This window comes from Mobula hypostoma, chromosome 11, assembly GCF_963921235.1.
Source record: "Mobula hypostoma chromosome 11, sMobHyp1.1, whole genome shotgun sequence".
Lineage (NCBI taxonomy): Eukaryota > Metazoa > Chordata > Chondrichthyes > Myliobatiformes > Myliobatidae > Mobula > Mobula hypostoma.
Genome location: NC_086107.1, coordinates 38,616,266 through 38,636,131, shown reverse-complemented (window position 1 = coordinate 38,636,131; position 19,866 = coordinate 38,616,266). Strand labels below are relative to the sequence as shown.

The window sequence follows — 19,866 nt, the reverse complement described above, 5'->3', positions numbered from 1 at the left end:
TGCCATGTGAAAAGATACCATAGCCTGGATGGTGACAATGTTGCCATCCCGAGGTGCTGCTGTCTGAAAGGTTTATTTATTATCAAAGCATGTATCCATATACAACTCTGAAATTTGTATTTCTCCAGGTAGTCACGAAACCATAAAATATAGGAGCAGAATTAGGACATTTCTCAAATTTTCTCTGCCACTTCAATCATGCCTGATCCATTTCCCCCCCCCCCCACCCCCTCAGCCCCACTCCCTGTAACCTTTGATGCCGTGTCCAATCAAGAATCTATCTAGCTCTGCCTTAAATACACCCAACCAGAAAGTGTCCACAGATGGGTGACTGATAAGTTCGTGGCCTAAGGTGGAAGGAGATGAGTTGTACAGCTCTCGTTACATGCACATGCAGTTCAACTCTGAGTGATTATGCAGAAAGTTTGAAGTTAATAACTCATCTCCTTCTACCTTAGGCCACGAACTTACTAGTCACCCCTGCTGTGGACACTTTCTGGAGGTCCAAGATCCATTTGCTCCACAACCACAGGACTATGTGTAAATGTAGGAGGGGACTATGTTGGAAAAATAAATGTGTTGGGTTTTCTAAAATTGACTCCTTTTACCTTGGGCCACAAACTTACCAATCACACCTCATACAGCATAAAAAGAAGCGGTCCCAAAACTGATCCCCGTGGAACAAAGGAAGAACATGAAAGTCATTGAGACAAACAACAAACCCACCTGCCCCCCCACCCTACAAAGAAAATCCCGATTATCAATCCTCCCTCCAAACAGCCACCCCAACACAAAATGGAACAGAAACATCGGACTCCTCCCCCCCCCCCAAAAAAAACTAACAGAACATCGACCCTCAAACACCCTCCCCTTGCACAACAAAACGTAAAAGGAACGGGCAAGTTTTAAAAAAAACACAATACAAAAACTGTAATTGTGAAGAAGTCCACAGTCCATTAACGCAGAACCACGATACCATCTGATGATATTACCGCCAATCATTGAAAGCGAGGGACACCACACGATCGCAGAGAGGCCTACCCGCCTGCCACAGCAAGCCACATAGCAATAGGCCGCTCACAGATTCCTGCCCTGGCAGCGATCAAATAGCAGGCAGGCAGTCATTGCTGAAACTCGCGTTCGCATTTTTCATTCGCCTCAATGTCTTGGTCTTCCTCGCCACTTTAATTGGTGATTAACGGGTGTTTTAAATGGCGAAATGGAGTCAAACACTGGCTCGCACCCTGTCTTGAAGTTACTTCACATCAAGGCCATCAGCGTACAGGCTCACTTCCTGGAATTTTCTTGGAGTCAGTAAAGCACTGGATCAGTCAAACGATCTTCAAACTGTAAATCATGGACTTTAACAGTCCCAGAAACACATTTAAGATGGAAAAACATATGTAAAAGAAGTTTTAAGAAAAACTATTTTTGTTTGCTCTCTGGAAAATGTTGACTGAGGGAGTATTGTATGCTGGCCCCATCTTGACTGGATGTAGATACTCCATTGGTGGTGAGGGATATGCCCATGAATTATTGGGCAGCGTCAACGACTTTACAAACTTTTACATCCCTGTGCATTTGAATTGTTGTACTAGACCACGATGCAACCACTCAGGATAGGTCCAATAGTACATCTGTGGAGATATGTTAGCGTGTACAATGAGAAGACCCAAAACATCCCACCCTGCAAAAACTCATTTCAGGGAGGTAGCACCACCACCCCCGCCCCCTGCAACCCCCATATTCCTTGTTGGGTATTTTGTTGGCAGTCTCAATGCTAATTCAAACAGCTTTTCTATTTCTTTTCCAAACTTTCCTTGTACTGTTATGTGGCTTGCTTGGCAGATTTGAGCATTTTGCTGCAAGTCTGAACCTCATAGCACTCTGTGTCAATGAATTTGTTAATCTTGCAAGACATCAAATTCACAAAATTCACTATTATATTATCATGGAGTCGTTTTTTTTATTCTATGACAACTTTAAGCAAGTCTACAGGGAGTTTGGCCTCATCACATAAGACAGCAATAGAGTAGCTCCTTAGCAGCTAGCCAGCTAGTTTAAATAACGTTAGATATGCTAATGAATGAATGACACCTGTTAAACTCACCTCAACATGTCTTTTACAGTCATTTAACCCACCATGGGTGATAGAAAAGTCACTGTTGCAAACAGTGCAGCGAGCAACACTGTCATTATTTTTGACCCCTGTTAGGCAGGGGTACACTTTAGTGTAGTCCGGGGTGAAGTAAGTTTTATATTTTCTTTCTTTGGAACACTCTGCCATGGTTCCGCAGGACACGAAACTGAACTGATGGACAATGAAAGAGAGCAAGAGGTCGACTGTAAAGCCCGCCCACAGAGAAAACTGATTGGTCTCTCTTTGTGCTAAGCAGACCTATCGAGATCCCTATTTCACCCCCCCCCAAAAAGAAATCGATTTCCAGGATATTGTATATAATTTGCGGGTGTCAGTTTTCCCTCCCCCTCCCCCTCCCCCTCCCCCTCCTTCCCCCAGGGAGCCGCTATCAAAAAGCAGGAAACTCCCGGAACTTCTGGGAGAGGTGGGATGTCTGTCTTAAATGCATACTCTCATTATGATTGTGTATAAGTGTTGGACGTAGGATAGGTCATCTGATACAGGAAAACTGCAGCACAATACAGGCCCTTCAGCCCACAATGCTGTGCCGAACATGTACTTTAGAAATTACCTAAGGTTACCCATAGCCCTCGATGTTTCTAGGCTCCATGTACCAATCCAGGAGTCTCTTAAAAGACCCTATCATATTCACCTCCACCACCATCGCTGGCAGCTCGTTCCATGCATTCACCACTCTCTGCGTACTTAAAAAAAAAATTACCCCTGACATCTCCTCTGTATCTACTTCCAAGCACCTTAAAACTGTGCCCTCTCGTGATAGCCAATTCAGACCTGGGAAAAAGCCTCTGACTATCCGCATGACCAATGCCTCTCATCGTCTTATACACCTCTATCAGGTCACCTCTCATCCTCCATCGCTCCAAGGAGAAAAGGCCAAGTTCACTCAACCTATTCTCATAAGGCATGCTCCCCAATCCAGGCAACATCCTTGTAAACCTCCTCTGCACCCTTTCTATGGTTTCCACATTCTTCCTGTAGTGAAGTGACCAGAACTGAGCACAGGACTCCAAGTGGGGTCTGACCAGGATCCTATATAGCTGTAACATTACTTCTCGGCTCTTAAACTCAATCCCATGGTTGATGAAGGCCAATGCACCGTATGCCTTCTTAACCTGCACAGCGGCTTTGAGTGTCCTATGGACTTGGACTCCAAGATCCCTCTGATCCTCCACACTGCCAAGAGTCTTACCATTAATACTATATTCTGCCATTATATTTGACCTACCAAAATGAATCACCTCACACTTAACTGGGTTGAACTCCATCTGCCACTTCTCAGCCCAGTTTTGCATCCGATCAATGTCCTGCTGTAACCTCTGACAGCCCTCCACACTATCCACAACACCTCCAACATTTGTGTCATCAGCAAACTTACTAACCCATCCCTCCACTTCCTCATCCAGGTTATTTATAAAAATGATGAAGAGAAGGGGTCCCAGAACGGATCCCTGAGGCACACCACTGGTCACCGACCTCCATGCAGAACATGACCCATTTACAACCACTCTTTACCTTCTGTGGCAAGCCAGTTCTGGATCCACAAAACAATGTCCCCTTGGATCCCATGCCTCTTTACTTTCTCAATAAGCCTTACATGGGGTTCCTTATCAAATGCCTTGCTGAAATCCATATACACTACATCTACTGCTCTACCTTCATCAATATGTTTAGTCACATCTTCAAAAAATTCAATCAGGCTTGTAAGGCATGACCTGCCTTTGACAAAGCCATGCTGACTATTTCTAATCGTATTGTGGCTCTCCAAATGTTCATAAATCCTGCTTCTCAGGATCTTCTCCATCAACTTACCTACCACTGAACTAAGACTCACTGGTCCATAATTTCCTGGGCTATCTCTACTCCCTTTCTTGAATAAGAGAACAACATCTGCGACCCTCCAATCCTCCGGAACCTCCCCCATCCCCATTGATGATGCAAAGATCATCACCAGAGGCTCAGCAATCTCCTCCCTCGCCTCCCACATTAGCCTGGGGTACATCTCTTCCGGTCCCGGAGACATATCCAACTTGTTACTTTCCAAAAGCTCCAGCACATCCTGTTTCTTAATGTCTATATGCTCAAGCTTTTCAGTCCACTGTAAGTCATCCCTACAATCACAAGGTCCTTTTCTGTAGTGAATACTGAATCAAAGTATTCATTAAGTACCTCCGCCATCTCCTCTGGTTCCATACGTGCTTTTCCACTGTCACACTTGATTGGTCCTATTCTCTCATGTCTTAGCCTCTTGCTTTTCACATACTTCTACAATGCCTTGGGGTTTTCTTTAATCCTGCTCACTAAGGCCTTCTCATGGGGCCCTTCTGGCTCTCCTGATTTCATTCTTGAGCTCCTTCCTGCTGGTCTTATAATCTTCTAGATCTCTATCATTACCTAGTTTTTGAACCTTTCATAAGCTTTTATTTTCTTGACTAGATTTTCAACAGCCTTTGTACAACAGGTTCCTGTGCTCTACCATCCTTTCGCTGTTTCATTGGAATGTACCTATGCAGAACCCCATGCAAATATCCCCTGAACATTTGGCACATTTCTGCCGTACATCTCCCTGAGAACATCTGTTCCCAATTTATGCTTCTAAGTTCCTGCCTGATAGCTTCATATTTTCCCCTTACTCCAATTATACACTTTCCTAACTAGTCTGTTCCTATCCCTCTCCACTGCTATGGTAAAGGAGATAGAATTGTGATCACAATCTCCAAAATGCTCTCCCACTGAGAGACCTAACACCAATACCAGATCAAGTACAGCCTCACCTCTTGTAGGCTTATCCACATGTTGTGTCAGGAGATTCTGTAGATAATCCCTCCATATACTTAAAAGTTGCTGGTGAACGCAGCAGGCCAGGCAGCATCTCTAGGAAGAGGTCCAGTCGATGTTTCGGGCCGAGACCCTTCGTCAGAACTAACTGAAGGAAGAGTTAGTAAGAGATTTGAAAGGGGGAGGGGGAGATCCAAACTGATAGGAGAAGACAGGAGGGGGAGGGATGGAGCCAAGAGCTGGACAGGTGATTGGCAAAAGGGATATGAGAGGATCACGGGACAGGAGGCCCAGGGAGAAAGAAGGCCCTAGGGAGGAGGCCCTAGGCCTCCTGTCCCATGATCCTCTCATATCCCTTTTGCCAATCAACTGTCCAGCTCTTGGTTCCATCCCTCCCCCTCCTGTCTTCTCCTATCATTCTGGATCTCCCCCTCCCCCTCCCACTTTCAAATCTCTTACTGGCTTTTCTTTCAGTTAGTCCTGACGACGGGTCTCGGCCCGAAACGTGGACTGTATCTCTTCCTAGAGATGCTGCCTGGCCGGCTGCGTTCACCAGCAACTTTTATGTGTGTTGCTTGAAATTCTGGCATCTGCAGATTTCCTCGTGTTTGCCCTCCATATACTTCCTCCTTTTCTGCAGCCATAACATTATCTCTGATCAGCAGTGCCGTGCCCCCACTTCTTTTGCCTCCCTCCCCGTCCTTTCTGAAACATCTAAAGCCTGGCACTCTAAGTAACCATTCCTGCCCCCGAGCCATCCAAGTCTCTGTAATGGCCACAACATCATAGCTCCAAGTACTGATCCACGCTCTAAGCTCATCCTCTTTGTTCATGATGCTTCTTGCATTAAATAGACACATCTCAAACCATCGGTCTGAGCGTATTCCTTCTCTATCACCTGTCTATCCTCACTCTCACATTGTCTCTAAGCTTTCTCTATATGTGAGCCAACTACCCCTTCCTCCACCTCTTCAGTTCGGTTCCCACCCCACAGCAATTCTAGTTTAAACTCTCCCCAATAGCCTTAGCAAACCTCCCTGCCAGGATATCGGTCCCCCTTGGATTCAAGTGCAACCTGTCCTTTTTGTACAGGTCACGCCTGCCCCAAAAGAGGTCCCAATGATCCAGGATCTGAATCCCTTCCCCCTGCTCCAATCCCTCAGCCACGCAGTTATCCTCCACCTCACTCTATTCCTATACTCACCGTTGCATGGCATAGGCAGTAATCCTGAGATCACTATCTTTGAGGTCCTGCTTCTCAATTTCCTTCCTAACTCTGTAATATGTTTTCAGGACCTCCTCCCTTTTCCTACCCATATCGTTGGTACCAATATGTACCACGATCTCTGGCTGCTCGCTGCTCACATCCCACTTCAGGATATCGTGGATGCGATCAGAAACATCCTGGACCCTGGCACCTGGGAGGCAAACTACCACCCACGTTTCTTTCCTGCGTCCACAGAACTGCCTATCTGACCCCCTAACTATAGAGTCCCCTATCACTGCTGCCTTCTTCCTTTCCCTACCCTTCTGAGCCACAGGGCCAGAGTCTGTGCCAGAGGCGCGGCCACTGTTGCCCCCCCCCCCCCGCCCCGCAACAGTACTCAAACAGGAGTACTTATTGTTAAGGGGGACAGCCACAGGGGTACTCTTTGGTGTGTGACTCCTGCCCTTCCCTCTCCTGACTGTTACCCACTTATCCGACTCCCAAGGCCCCGGTGTGACCACCTGCCTATAGCTCCTCTCTATCTCCTCCTCACTTTCCCTGACCAGACGAAGGTCATCGAGCTGCATCTCCAGTTTCCTAACACGGTCCCTAAGGAGCTGCAGCTCAACATGTCTGGTGCAGATCTGGCCATCTGGGAGGCTGGGGGTCTCCTGGATTTCCCACATTTGACACCTAGTACAGAACATGACATGACATGAACAGACATCCTGTTTCTATTCCTCACAGGTAACTCGACCTGATATTGCCGAAGCCCGAATGAGCCAAAGCCCTACCAATCTGCCTCAGATCACTATGTCCATGACTGCTCCTTTGATGACTGCTCTGCTAGGCAGTGTCCTCCTTTTATGACTGAACCTTCCCTGCTCTTTAACTCACGATGGGTGCTCCAGTTATAGCTGCTGATAGGCCACGTACAATGGACTAACGCTCTCAAAGCTCCCTTTTTAAATAACCGCCACCAATCTGTGAGAAATCCCTCTTGGTAAAGCTCTGATGCTGCTGATAGGCCACGTACAATAAGTTATCATCCAGGAGTTATCATCCCACTCATCCCCCAAAATAGATGCAAGTTTGCTCTCCTTCCTTCCTCTTTCTGAAGTCAATAATCAGCTATTTAGTTTTATAGACATTGAGCAAGAGATCGTTTTGTGGCATTATTCAAGCAGATGACCTACCTGCATGATTGTTTTAGAATCCAAATCAGGTACTCTGCTCCCAGCTCCATTACAGCAAGAGGAAGGTAGGGGTGATTCATAGCCTCCTCCACGAACATGTACAACCTCACAAATTCAAGGTATTCCCTGACCTGTCTCCAATTGAAGTGGAAAAGGAATATTAGGAATGCAGTGATCACTTTTGAGTCTCTTCAGGAAAACATGGAGACAGAGGGGAAGTTGAGAAAGATGTGTGGAATCTTCCACACAATCCACTTGCCCCAGAGTTTGCAGATCCTGTGTAGGTCTCTTGGGCCAACTCAGAACCTGAATCCATAGGGACAGTGGAAGGAGCAGAGCAGCTTGTAGAATAGAATGGAATGTAGATTAACTTGCTAAAGAGTAAAGTTCAAAAATGTTTATATATGATTCATCGAATGAGTCACACTCATTCTTTTATCGCTAAATGATTACATATGATTTGGAATTTAGATGTTTTTTGCCACTCTGTCTCTCCTCCTCCCCCACCCCCCTCCCCACCCTACCCTCTCTCTCCTCCCCTCTCTCTCCTCCCCTTCCACCCCACCCATCTCCCGTTAGAGGATGGTGCCAGTGTTCTGGGTCTTGGGCAAGGTTTAATTGATGCTGTTTGTGGATCGGACTGTTCACGTTATGATGTGTTTCTGTTCACTCTTTTGTTGGTTGTTGCTATTTTGAGCAGTTTTGAATTGAGGTGGCCTGCAGATAACAAACACTGAACTGGACTCTTGTATATGTGTTCTATATTCTGTGTTTTCTTGCTTTTTTGAGTGTTGCCATTTGTGTGATTTGTTTTTCTCATGTGGTTTGATGTCCTTCTTTGAATGGATACCATAGTTTTCTTTGTTTCGTGGCTGCCTATGGGGAAGACAAACATTACATACAATCAAGCAGTGCTCTTTCAATTATAAAATTGCATGACCGGATGCTAGAGTAATGGTAAAGGGTGGGAGAAGTATAGAAGTATAGAATGCTCCTGGGTGAGGCGGGGTGGTGTGGGAGAGGAGTTTGCAGTATTTTGAACAGGCTGGTTAGGAGCATCGCCCACAGGAGGCCTGTTCCTTGTGAGGGGAAGCCATGAAGACCCTAAAGAGTACCAGTTTAGAGCTCCCGGGAGGAGGTTTTTAGGCAGATTTGGTAAATTGGTTTGTTTTTGTCATGTGCAGAGGTACAGTGGAAAAACCTATCTTGCATGCTGTTCATACAGATCAGCTGATGTCAACATTGCACTGAGGTAGTACAAGGTCAAACAACAACAGAGTGCAGAAGAAGAGCTGGAACTACAGAGTGCAGTGCAGATAGATAGTAAGAGGCAAAGAAATAAAGAGGTAGATTGGGGTCAAAGTCCACCTTGTTGTACTGGGGAAGTATTCAATACTCTTACAACAGTGGGATAGAAGCTGTCTTGTCAGAATCAGCATCAGGGTGAAGATCACCGGCATATGTTGTGAAATTTGTAAACTTTGTGGCAGCAGTACAATGAAATACATGATTTAAAAAAAACTGAATTACAGTAAGTATATATGTGTATGTATGTACTATATATGTATATATGTTTGTGTATATTTAATATATAGTTTAGTTTAAACACAGAAATTTTTTTAAAAGGTAGTGAGTGTTCATGGTTCAATGTCTGTTTAGAAATCGGATGAGCCTGTCGGTTTGTGCTTTCAGGCTTTTATATCTTCTGCTTGATTGGGGTGGGGGGGGAGAAGAGAATGTCTGGGGTGAGTGGAGTCTTTGATTTTTGTCTCTGTTACCAAGGCAACAAGTAGTGTAGACACAGTCCATAGAAGTTTCCATGATACTCTGAGCTGCGGCATGCATATATATAAGATGCTTTTTCTCAGTGCATTGATAAAACTTGAGGGCTGGAGGGAGCACGCCACATTTCTTGAGCCCGCTGAGGAAGTAGAGGCACTGCTGAGCTTTCACAGCTGTGGCATCTGCCTGGTTGGATCTCGACCCTCTCCACCTTGGCACCATTGATTTAAACAGAAGCATGTGCACCAGTCCCCTTTCTGAAGTGAATGGCCAGCGCTTTTGTTTTGCTGACATGTTGTTTTCATGACACCATGTCACCAGGCTCTCTATTTCCTTGCTGCATTCTGATTTGCTGTTATCTGAGATATAGCCCACTGTGGTGGTGTCATCTGCAAATTTATAGATAGTTTAGAATATGACCACACAGTCATAAGTGTACATGGAGAAGAGGAAGGGACTTAGAATATAATGTTATGGAGCACCAGTGTTGAGAATAATAATTCTGGAGGTGTTGTTGCTCCTTACTGATGTGCGGGAAGTCAGGTCTAAGCTATAAAGGATGGTGTTGAGTCCCAGGTCTAGGAGTTGAGTTTACTTGATAATATAGTATTGAAGGTGGAGCTACAGTGAATAAACATTTGTCTAATAGGTGTCTTTATTGTACAGAATCTCCATAGATGAGAGAAGGGCCAGGGGAATGGTGTCTACTGAAGACCTGTTTCAGTGCTAAGTGAATTGCAGTGGGTTGAGGTTATCTGGGAGGCTGGAGTTAATGTATGCTATAACCAGCAGGTCCGAACACTTAATGATGGAGAATGTCAGAGCCATTGGATGGTAGTAATTAAGATATGTTGCCTTGTTTCTGTAAGGACTTAACTACAGTCTGTGATGAGTGATCTGTGTCAGCAGAGAGCATCAGACTGAAATGTTACAATGATCTGCAGTAAAGGTCTAGAAATTTACTGAAGCTATGGCCCCAAGTGTGGATGTGTGAGGTTCTGTCGGTGGTTGTTCTAGGTCATAGACCTTGGTTGGGATGCAGATAGTTGGCCCCCTAAATAACATGGTTCTAAGAGAAGTGGCGTTAGAAAAACTTTGGTTGTTGTTTGAGTAATCAAGCATTATAATTTTTCGAGCCCCAGAGATTAAAAATCTCTCTGCAGGTATTTTTGTTGTTGTACTATTGATCTCAAGTGGGATCAAAAAATGCCTTTCAATTTTGCTTGCATCATTATGAATCAGATTTTTACTGTCTTGAGATTGTGGAAAAGGACGTAGAGGAATTGAAGACTGAAAATTCTGAGGCACTCAGCCCTATTGACAGCTACCAAAGCACATTTTTGGCTATTAGATTTTTGAAAAATGACCTGCTTTGTGGGGATTTTCTGGCCCAAAAACAGGATTGCATTGTGACACAAGATCTGATCTGGCCACCCATAGGGACTCACCATTTTGGATTGGGACAGCAAGTGAACACTGATGGATTTGAAAATATCTGTAGGTGGCAAAAGTAGACAGTTCACTGCTGCTAATAAGAATTGGCCTATAAAATCTTGCTTTGGTAATTCGAACGGTGACTCTGTTTATCTCATTCGTGCCTCAATAGACCAATAATATTTCTTGTTCATTTTCCAGCTTCTTCCATCATCTGTTGTTGTCACTTTGTCTGATGACTGGTCTTCAATCTTAAATATTAGCTGTGTTTCTCCTTTCATAGATCTGTCCATGTTGTATTTTGTTTTAGAATTTTCTTTGCCTTCAGATCATCTTGCTTAGACCTCTGTCATTGGTTTCCCAGGCAATAAAACACAAATGCATACTCGTGATGACTGATACCTAGTTGGGCATTTCCCGATTCAGCTCTGTAATCAACAATTTCTTATCATCGCTCGGTCACTTATATTCAGGCCTCTTTTAGGTCCACCTTTTGCTGTTTTGCATTTCACAGTCACCCGCTTTGCTGGAAACATCATTATTTTTATCACTGAGTCTCTGCTCTCTTGTACCGCATGCAGAATTTAACATTTAGCCTAGCCCCACTTTCGTGGGCATCTTTAGTTTTCAATGGAGATTATTGCTGCATGAATGAAGTCACCAGAGAAAATTACTAGTAGATACAAAGCAGCTTCTTTATTCAATAAAACAAGGTACAGCAGGCATCATATGGAGACCTTTCTGTTGAAAGGTCTGTTGGCATATCGTGGGGCTCGATATTTCATGTGCCAAACATCAGAGGACAATTCCGTATTTACAATGTATAGACAATGCTTTCTTTGAAACTACATACAACCTTCACACCTGATTCGTGTTCACAGCCCAGACATCCAAACGAATTTTAATCAGCATTGTTTGATCTAGGATTCACTGCCTTTAGGAATCCGTTATTCCGAGTTGCACTCCAAATTAAATCCACAATACATATTCAGATATGAATACTGGTAGCCAAAATCAATTGCTAAATGAAGATGTCCCAAACCCAGAGAGTCACTCTAACAGAGATCATCAGTCTGAAATGCTGCAGACAAATGTCCCTGGGCACACTATTTGTGGCATTTTAAAATTTTTGTGCATGTTTCACGCTTGACTCTCCTGGGTTGTAACATGACCTGCAGTATGCTTACAGCATTTTCTGTTTACAGATTCCAACACCTGCAGTTTTGTTTTGATATGCAATATCAAAAATGCTATTCATGAGTTTATTGAATATGACCTAGTAGATATCTATCATTGCTAATGCTTTATTTATAGGAAACTTTAAAACATTGAAAATAGTATCAATGATTTTGAAATAAACAAATCAACATTGGTCTTTTTAATGTGCTTTAACAAGAATAGGCAAATACATTCTTCATGGCACAGAAGAGATTACAAGTGCATTTGATGGAGACATTTGATATCGTGAAGGGTAGACAAAGTTGATAGAAGCTCTGCCCCCACTGGTCAAAAACCTGGGGAAAGAAATAGAGTGCAAATGATTGGCAAAAGTATTAAAACAAATGTGCAAACCTTTCAATGCATGGTTAGAGTCTGAAACATATTGCCAGGATAAGCAGAAGAGATACGTTTTATTGTAATGTTCTAATAAAGCCTGGATAAGTATCTGAAAGAATTTGCGGACTCATGGGGTGGCTGGAGCAGTAGGCTTCTCTGGATCGCCTCTTCCTTAAAGCCAGTGTGGATGCAACTGATAAAATGGCCTCATCTTGTTGGGTAGCTGTCCCTAGTTTCTGGAACTTTTTTTAAAAGTTGCCTTTATTATTTTCATGGTCGCGTAGCTGCACAACACCATCTGTAATATTTCGTTATAAAATGAGAACTGCAAATTTCTGTGCTAACTTGGACGAATTTCTGGAAAAAAAAACATGTACATCATTTTACAAATACCACAGAGAGCAATGTAATTCAGGATAATTTGCTTATACTTTCTGCAACTACAGTCCATTTAAGTGAAGAAGTGTGTGATTTTTTTTCATGTTTGTGGTAATCAGTGAATGCTTTTGCTTCGGAAAAGTTGTTTCTGTCCAGTTTTTCCATATTTTGCTGTTAAAATTTCATTTTCTTTTTCATAATTTCTACAGTAGTTCAATGACAGAAGGTTGATGGAATTGCTGAGGAAATGTCTCTTTCTGCTATTTCTCTGGAAGTTCCAAACGCCTTCAGCTAAAATATGGCAGAAGACAAGGGCAACCCTGTGGAAAAGTGTTCCTTGGAAACTATCTGGTAACTTTGTGCTAAAACAGAATTGACACTGAGGAATTCAAGCTGACAAGTTACATCATATTTTGGCAAAGAAGAAGAGGCTTCATGACAAGAAGATGAAAATAATATAAACTCTGTTATGAGAAGAGGTTTGGCTGTTGGAAATATCTTTCAAAAATTTCCAACATTTTAGCCCGTTTTTGTTTCTGTTACTCTCACTGTCAAATTGGGAACAAGTGGGCTGGGAATATGTTGAATTTGACAGTGTATTAAAGTATTTGAATCTGTAAAGTGAAATAAGTTAAGTGAGGAGGCAGAAACTTGTCAAACGGAGTAAAATGTGGGGAAATGCAAGGTTATATTAGTATAAAGGAAAAGTAAAAAGCACAATATTGTTTAAATGGAGTAAAACTACAGGTTGCTGTGATATAAGGACATCTGAGTTTTTATATGTAAAACAAATGGGTATATCAATTACTGAGGAGACAAATGGCATGTTAACCCTTAGTACAGGGGAGATTTAAATAGTAATTTAAGCAGAAGATGTAGGTAGTCAACAAGACAGGCAACATCTATGGAGAAAGAAACAAAGTTAACTTTTTTATTAGATTAGCTTTCAAATGAACTAGCAATAGTCAGAAAGCAATCATGTTTTAATTTGCAGGGAATGGGTACAGAGCCAACGTGGGGAATGCCTATGATTGGGTAGAGGGCATCTTCTCCTGGGAGAGAATGGGAAAGCCTTGTGCTAATCTGGATGAGTTTAGGTAAGAGATGAATGAGGACAAGGCGAGAGGGGGAGAAAAAGCAGTGCTACAATTTGGAAACATAAAATACAGAAGTGTAAGGTAAGTTGAAATATAAAAAACTGGAAATACTTAGCAGGACAGACTGAGGAAAGTGACAATGTGTGAGTCAAAGTAGGTGACCTTTCATCAGAACTAGTCAGTTAAGATGCTGCTTAGCTGAAATTGTTGAGTTTTGCATTGAGCCCTGAGAGCTCTAATATGGTTAGTCAGAAGATCTGTTTCTTGATTATGCATTGGTTTCGTTGGAAAAAGAGACCAAAGAAGTCAAAGTGGGATCAATGTGGAGATGGTGGTCAGCCCTGCAGGTTGACTGCTTGAGGTATAAAAGGAGGGGCATCTAGCTAATATTGCACTTGTAGTACTATGTACCTTTTTGGTTTCCCTAATGCACTGGCAGCAATTTAAAAAAGGTCTACCAGGTTGTTTTCTATGATAAAGGGATTGTCTTGCAAGGTATGTGTTTTGAATCTGGACATTGGAAATTTTAAACAACTGAGGAGATTTTATTGAAACGTATGAGGTTCTGAGGAGAAGTTTAGAAGTTAGATGCTGAGAGGCATTTCCCTTGCTGGAGGAATTTGGGGGTATAGTTTTAGCGCTAGTGGGTCATCCATGTCAGACAGATGAGAAAATTATTTTCTGAGAATTGTGAAGTTTTGGAATTCTTCACTCTTGAGCTGTGGAGGCTGAATCATTGAATATACTCAAAACTGAAACTGATGGATTTTTGGGTCTAGAGGGAGTTGAGTTATAAGTAACACACAAGGAATGGAGCTGAGGCAAAGGTTAGCCTTGATCTCATTTAATGATTGAACCTGCCTGAGAGGCCATAGGACCTATACATGTTCCTCTGTTCTTTATTTTCCACTTTTTGTGTCATGGAACTTGCAACTTACATTAGTGAACTGCATTTTTGAAGTAGCTTCAGCCTAGTTTCAGACTCCAGAAGGAATGTATCACTGAAAATTAACGAGTTGGCATATTTCAGGCTTATGTTTGTGAAATGCTCCTCGTGTCAGTTTAGACTGTTTTGTTAGTACTGTGGTGTTACTGTGCTTGAGTGATCAGATTCTTGTTGCATTCTGCAACAGGGATAAAACTCGGATAAAAATTCTGTCTGTGTAAACACATTACAGAAGTATGAATACTCTGTAAAGATTTCATTATCATTTGGTTCCTTGTAATGGAAAATATGGGGATGTTTTATCAAATATTTTGGCTTTCAGAGCAACATCTTGATTGTATTAGCTTCAATTATGAAATCGTTAATGACTCCAGTGAATCCAACAAAGTAAATAAAAAGACAAACATAAAAACTTGATCTTTTTTTCTAATGGTTTCCATAAGAACTCATGAAAATTTTTTTTAAATATGGATGCTGGAAATCTAATATAAATATAGAAATTGGTAGAAGCACTCAGCACGTCAGGCAGCAACTGGGAAAAAAGATCTGCTGTTAATAGTTCAGGTCAAAGGCACTTTATTCATTCTACTATTAATTCCGATTCTGTTTTCACAAATACTTTGTGCCCAACGCCGGCTCCCAAGGCCTGAGTCGACGTAGTAGTAGTTTCACAAATACTTCCTAATTTAAATGTTTCTTGCATTTTCTGTTCTTATTCTATGGAATATGTATTGGCTTCTCTAACTGACGCTTTGAGGATAGCATGCAATTTATGTGTTTTCTCTCAGCATCAAGTGATTTGAAAAGCAACACACACAAAATATTGGAGAAACTCAGCAGGCTAGGTAGCAGCTATGGAAAAGAGTAAACAGTCAATGTTTCAGGAGTCCCTTCAGCATTTTGTGTGTGTGTTGCTTTGGATTTCCAGCATCTGCAGGTTTTCTTGAGTTGAAAAGCAAAATGCTTAAATTATTGCAAGTTCATTACTCCAAGAGCTTAGTTTGGTTTGATGCATATTCTTCTCTGTTGCCCATCTCCCTTTCTAGAGATTTTATAATAACAAATATTGTCCTTAGTAACTAGTTCTGCCTCAGCTTTGCCCACATCTATCATGGTCTGTACATGATTTGATCTAAATAATTACTATCTAGCAATCCAAAGTGTGGAAAATTATATGCTGAATATCTCTCATTATTTCCAACCATTTATTTGTATATAGAGGTTATGATTGACATATTATGTGTTCTGTGGGGGAGAAATTAGAAAAGAGCTGAATAATCTGTTTATTTTTGCAGATATCTTTGTTTTTGAGAAAGCATCTTCCTTGCAATGGAGCCACTTTCGTATTCTGTCTCAGTCAGATTTTTCACCATGTTGCAGAGGCCTGGCAATGGAGAAGAAAGATATTTGAAGCTCTGTCAATGTTGTCAGAGATTAGAGGAAATGTAAGAGCAAATTTTTAAAATGTGTGTTTGATCATTTTGTATGTTACAATTTAACCCCCTTTGGCAAAGTTTGCAAGGGAGCAATCCTTGCTAATATTAAAATTATCAAATAAGTTGATGACAAAAATTACTCATAAGTTTAATGGAAATGCCCATTTTTTGTATCTTTATCTTAGGGGATGCATTTAATATACATTGGTAACTGCACTTGAAAAGTTAGCAGTGAGCCATGTTTCTGACTCACAGCAGTCCATGTGTTGAAGGGGACTCCAACTATGCTTGCAGATGGATTGGATCTAGGAACTTGACTGATATTAGGGAGAAGGTGCTTGGGAAACTGAGAGGTCTGAAGTTAGATAAGTCACCTAGACCAGATGAACTATACCCCAGGGATCTGAAAAAGGTAGCTGAAGAGATTGTGGATCTTTTAAGAAGATTCTGGCATAGTTCCAGAGGACTAGAAAACTGCAAATGTTACTCACTCTTCAAGAAGGGAGGGAGGTAGAAGAAAGGAAATTATAGACCAGTTAGCGACCTCAGTGGTTGGGAAAATATTGGACTCAATTGCTAAAAATGTGGTTTTGGAGTACTTGGAGGTACGTGATAAAATAGACCAAAGTCAGCATGGTTTCCTTAAGGGAAATCCTTGCCTGACAAATCTGTTGGATTTCTTTGGGGAAATAATCTATGCAGAATTATCTGCAGCTTAATGTGAAAAAGACTAAGGAGCTGGTGGTAGACCTGAGGAGAGCTAAGGTACCGGTGACCCCTGTTTCCATCCAGGGGGTCAGTGTGGATATGGTGGAGGATTACAAATACCTGGGGATACGAATTGACAATAAACTGGACTGGTCAAAGAACACTGAGGCTATCTACAAGAAGGGTCAGAGCCGTCTCTATTTCCTGAGGAGACTGAGGTCCTTTAACATCTGCCAGATGATGCTGAGGATGTTCTACGAGTCTGTGGTGGCCAGTGCTACTATGTTTGCTGTTGTGTGCTGGGGCAGCGGGCTGAGGGTGGCAGACACCAACAGAATCAACAAACTCATTTGTTAGTTGCATCATAAATAATAAATAGTAATAGAACCATAAATAGTTGTGGGGATGGAACTGGACTCTCTCACAGTGGTGTCTGAAAAGAGGATGCTGTCTAAGTTGCATGCCATCTTGGTCAATGTCTCCCATCCACTACATAATGTACTGGGTGGGCACAGGAGTACATTCAGCCAGAGACTCATTCCACCGAGATGCAACACAGAGCGTCATAGGAAGTCATTCCTTCCTGTGGCCATCAAACTTTACAACTCCTCCCTTGGAGGGTCAGACACCCTGAGCCAATAGGCTGGTCCTGGACTTATTTCATAATTTACTGGCATAATTTACATATTACTATTTAACTATTTATGGTTCTATTACTATTTATTATTTATGATGCAACTGTAACGAAAACCAATTTCCCCCGGGATCAATAAAGTATGACTATGACTAAATAACAAACAGGATAGACAAAAGAGAAACAATTGGATGTTCAGAAGGCATTTGACAAGGTGCTGCACATGAGGCTGCTTAACAAGAGCTCATGGTATTAATGGAAAGATTCTAGCATGGAGAGAGCATTGGCTGATTGGCAGGAAGCAAAAAGTGGGAATAAAGGGACCCTTTTCTGATTGGCGGCTGGTGACTAGTGGTGTTCCACAGGGGTCTGTGTTGGGGCTGCTTTTTACATTGTATGTCAATGATTTAGATGACGGAATTAATGGCCTTATGGTCAAGTTTGCGGATGATACAAAATAGGTGGAGAGGAAGTTAGTGTTGTGGAACCAGGGAAGTTGCAGAAAGGCAGACAGATTAGGAGAACAGGCAAAGAAGCAGAAGATGGAACACAGTGCTGGGAAGCATACGGCCATGCACTTTGGTAGAAGAAATAAAAGCATAGATTATTTTCTGAATGGAAAGGAAATGCAACAACCTGGGGTGCAAAGGGACTTGGAATTCCTCGTGCAGGATTCCCTAAAAAGTTAATTTGCAGGTTAAGTCGGTGGTGAAGAAGGCAAATGCAATGTTGGCATTCATTTCAAGAGGACTAGAATACTAATTTATTTGAGATGCAGGGTGGAATAGGCCTTTGAGCTATGGAATTCATTGCCTCACGTGGCTGTGAAGGCCAGGTCATTGGGTGTATTTAAGGTGGAGATTGATAGGTTCTGAATTAGTCAGGGTGTGAAAGGCTGCAGGGAGAATGCAGGAGAATGGGATTGAAGGGGAAATGGATCAGCCATGGTGAAATGGCAGAGCAGACTCGATGAGCCCAATGGCCTAAATCTCTGCCTATGTCTTATGGTGTTGACGGATTGATGGAGCAACTGGAGCAAACATTTTGGTAAGGAGTCTGATTCGAAGAAAAAACTGCAGGCAGCATTCCCATTGACCTGTTGCCGTTGTCATTCTGGGCAATAAGTATTTTGGGCCAACATGATCAATCAAAACATCTGAGTTGTGTTCATAACAGCTGCCTTTCCCCCAAAATACACTCTATTTATAAAATAGTCATTGATTCAAGGAGACGTGTTACTATTTTCATTTACTCTGCCAAACAATCTGTTGCATTATGTCAATGCTTCTAATGTCTTATCCCCAAATATCACACCAGGGAGAATTTGAGAGGCTCTTCTATGGAGCCGAGCTCCTCATTCCAGTAATATCATTCCTGGTCTGTGTCCTTTCCCGCGCAGCCTTTGCTGGGGCTGTACTGAACTCCACTGCTTCTGTCAGTCTGGCAGGAAGGTGCCAGCATTTGCTTGTGGGTGTCTCCCTGTACTGGAAGACCAACAACTTTTGGACAGAGCAAAGTGCATGTTTCACTGAGTTGATAATCTTCCAGCAGCAGTTGATATTTGTCTCAGTGTGTGTCCCATGGAATACATCACTGAGTACAGATACTCCATTAATTCAGTTGCTCAGGATGAGCCACAACAAAGACCACTGCATCCTTTTCCAAGCACTCTTGGCAAACACAGAAGTCCACAAGGAGATGCCTGACAGTCTTGTCAAAGTCAAAATAAATTTATTATCAAAGTACATATATATTACCCTTGAGATTCTTTTTGCAGGCATTTACAGGAAAAATAAAAATGGAATCTTAGAAAAAATCATGCATAAACAAAGGCTGACAAACAACCGATGAGTGACGAGCAAGAGAAGACAAACTGTGCAAATAATAAAATGAATCCTGAGAACATTAGTCCTCACGGAGTCCTTAAAAGTGAGTCATCGATCAGTTCGGAGTTATGGTCATTAATGTTACCCACACAGATTCAGGAGCCTGTGGATTGCAGCAAGGGTAATAACTGTTCCTGAACAAGATGGTGTGGGTCTCGGGCTTCTATACTTTATGCCTGATGGTAGTAATGAGAAGAGAGCGTGGCCAAGATGGTGGGGGTATTTGCTAGATGCTTTTTTTTCTCCTGTCAGTGCTCCATTTAAATGTACTTAATGGTGGGGAGTGCTTTGCCTGAGATGGACTGGGCTGCATCCACCACTTCCTCTTTGTTTCTGTTCCTGGGCACTGGCCTGTCCATACTAGGCCATCATGCAACTGGTTAGGATGCTCTCCACCATGCATCTATAGAAGTTTGTCAAAATTTTCTGGTGACATGTTGAATCTACACAAACTTCCAAGAAAGTAGAGGTGCAGTCGTGCCTTCTTTGTGATAGCATTTACATGTTTATCCCCAGGACTGATGCTTTGATATGTTAATGTCAATGAAATTAAAGTTACTGACCCTCTCCACTTCTGCTCCCAGGACTGGCTCATGGACCTCCAGCTTTCTCCTGCTGTAGTCAATAATCAGCTTTTTGGTTTTGCTGACGTTGAGTGGCAGGTTGTTG

At 42.4% G+C, this 19,866-nt stretch overlaps 1 long non-coding RNA gene across 1 annotated transcript; it reads left to right on the top strand.

Moving 5' to 3' along the window:
* The first annotated feature begins 8,684 nt into the window (after positions 1-8,684).
* On the top strand, positions 8,685-19,350 carry LOC134353660 (uncharacterized). Its single transcript, XR_010019648.1, has 4 exons — positions 8,685-8,870; positions 12,700-12,969; positions 15,829-15,978; positions 19,089-19,350. It is a non-coding gene; the product is annotated as an uncharacterized LOC134353660 (long non-coding RNA).
* The last annotated feature ends 516 nt before the right edge of the window (positions 19,351-19,866 follow it).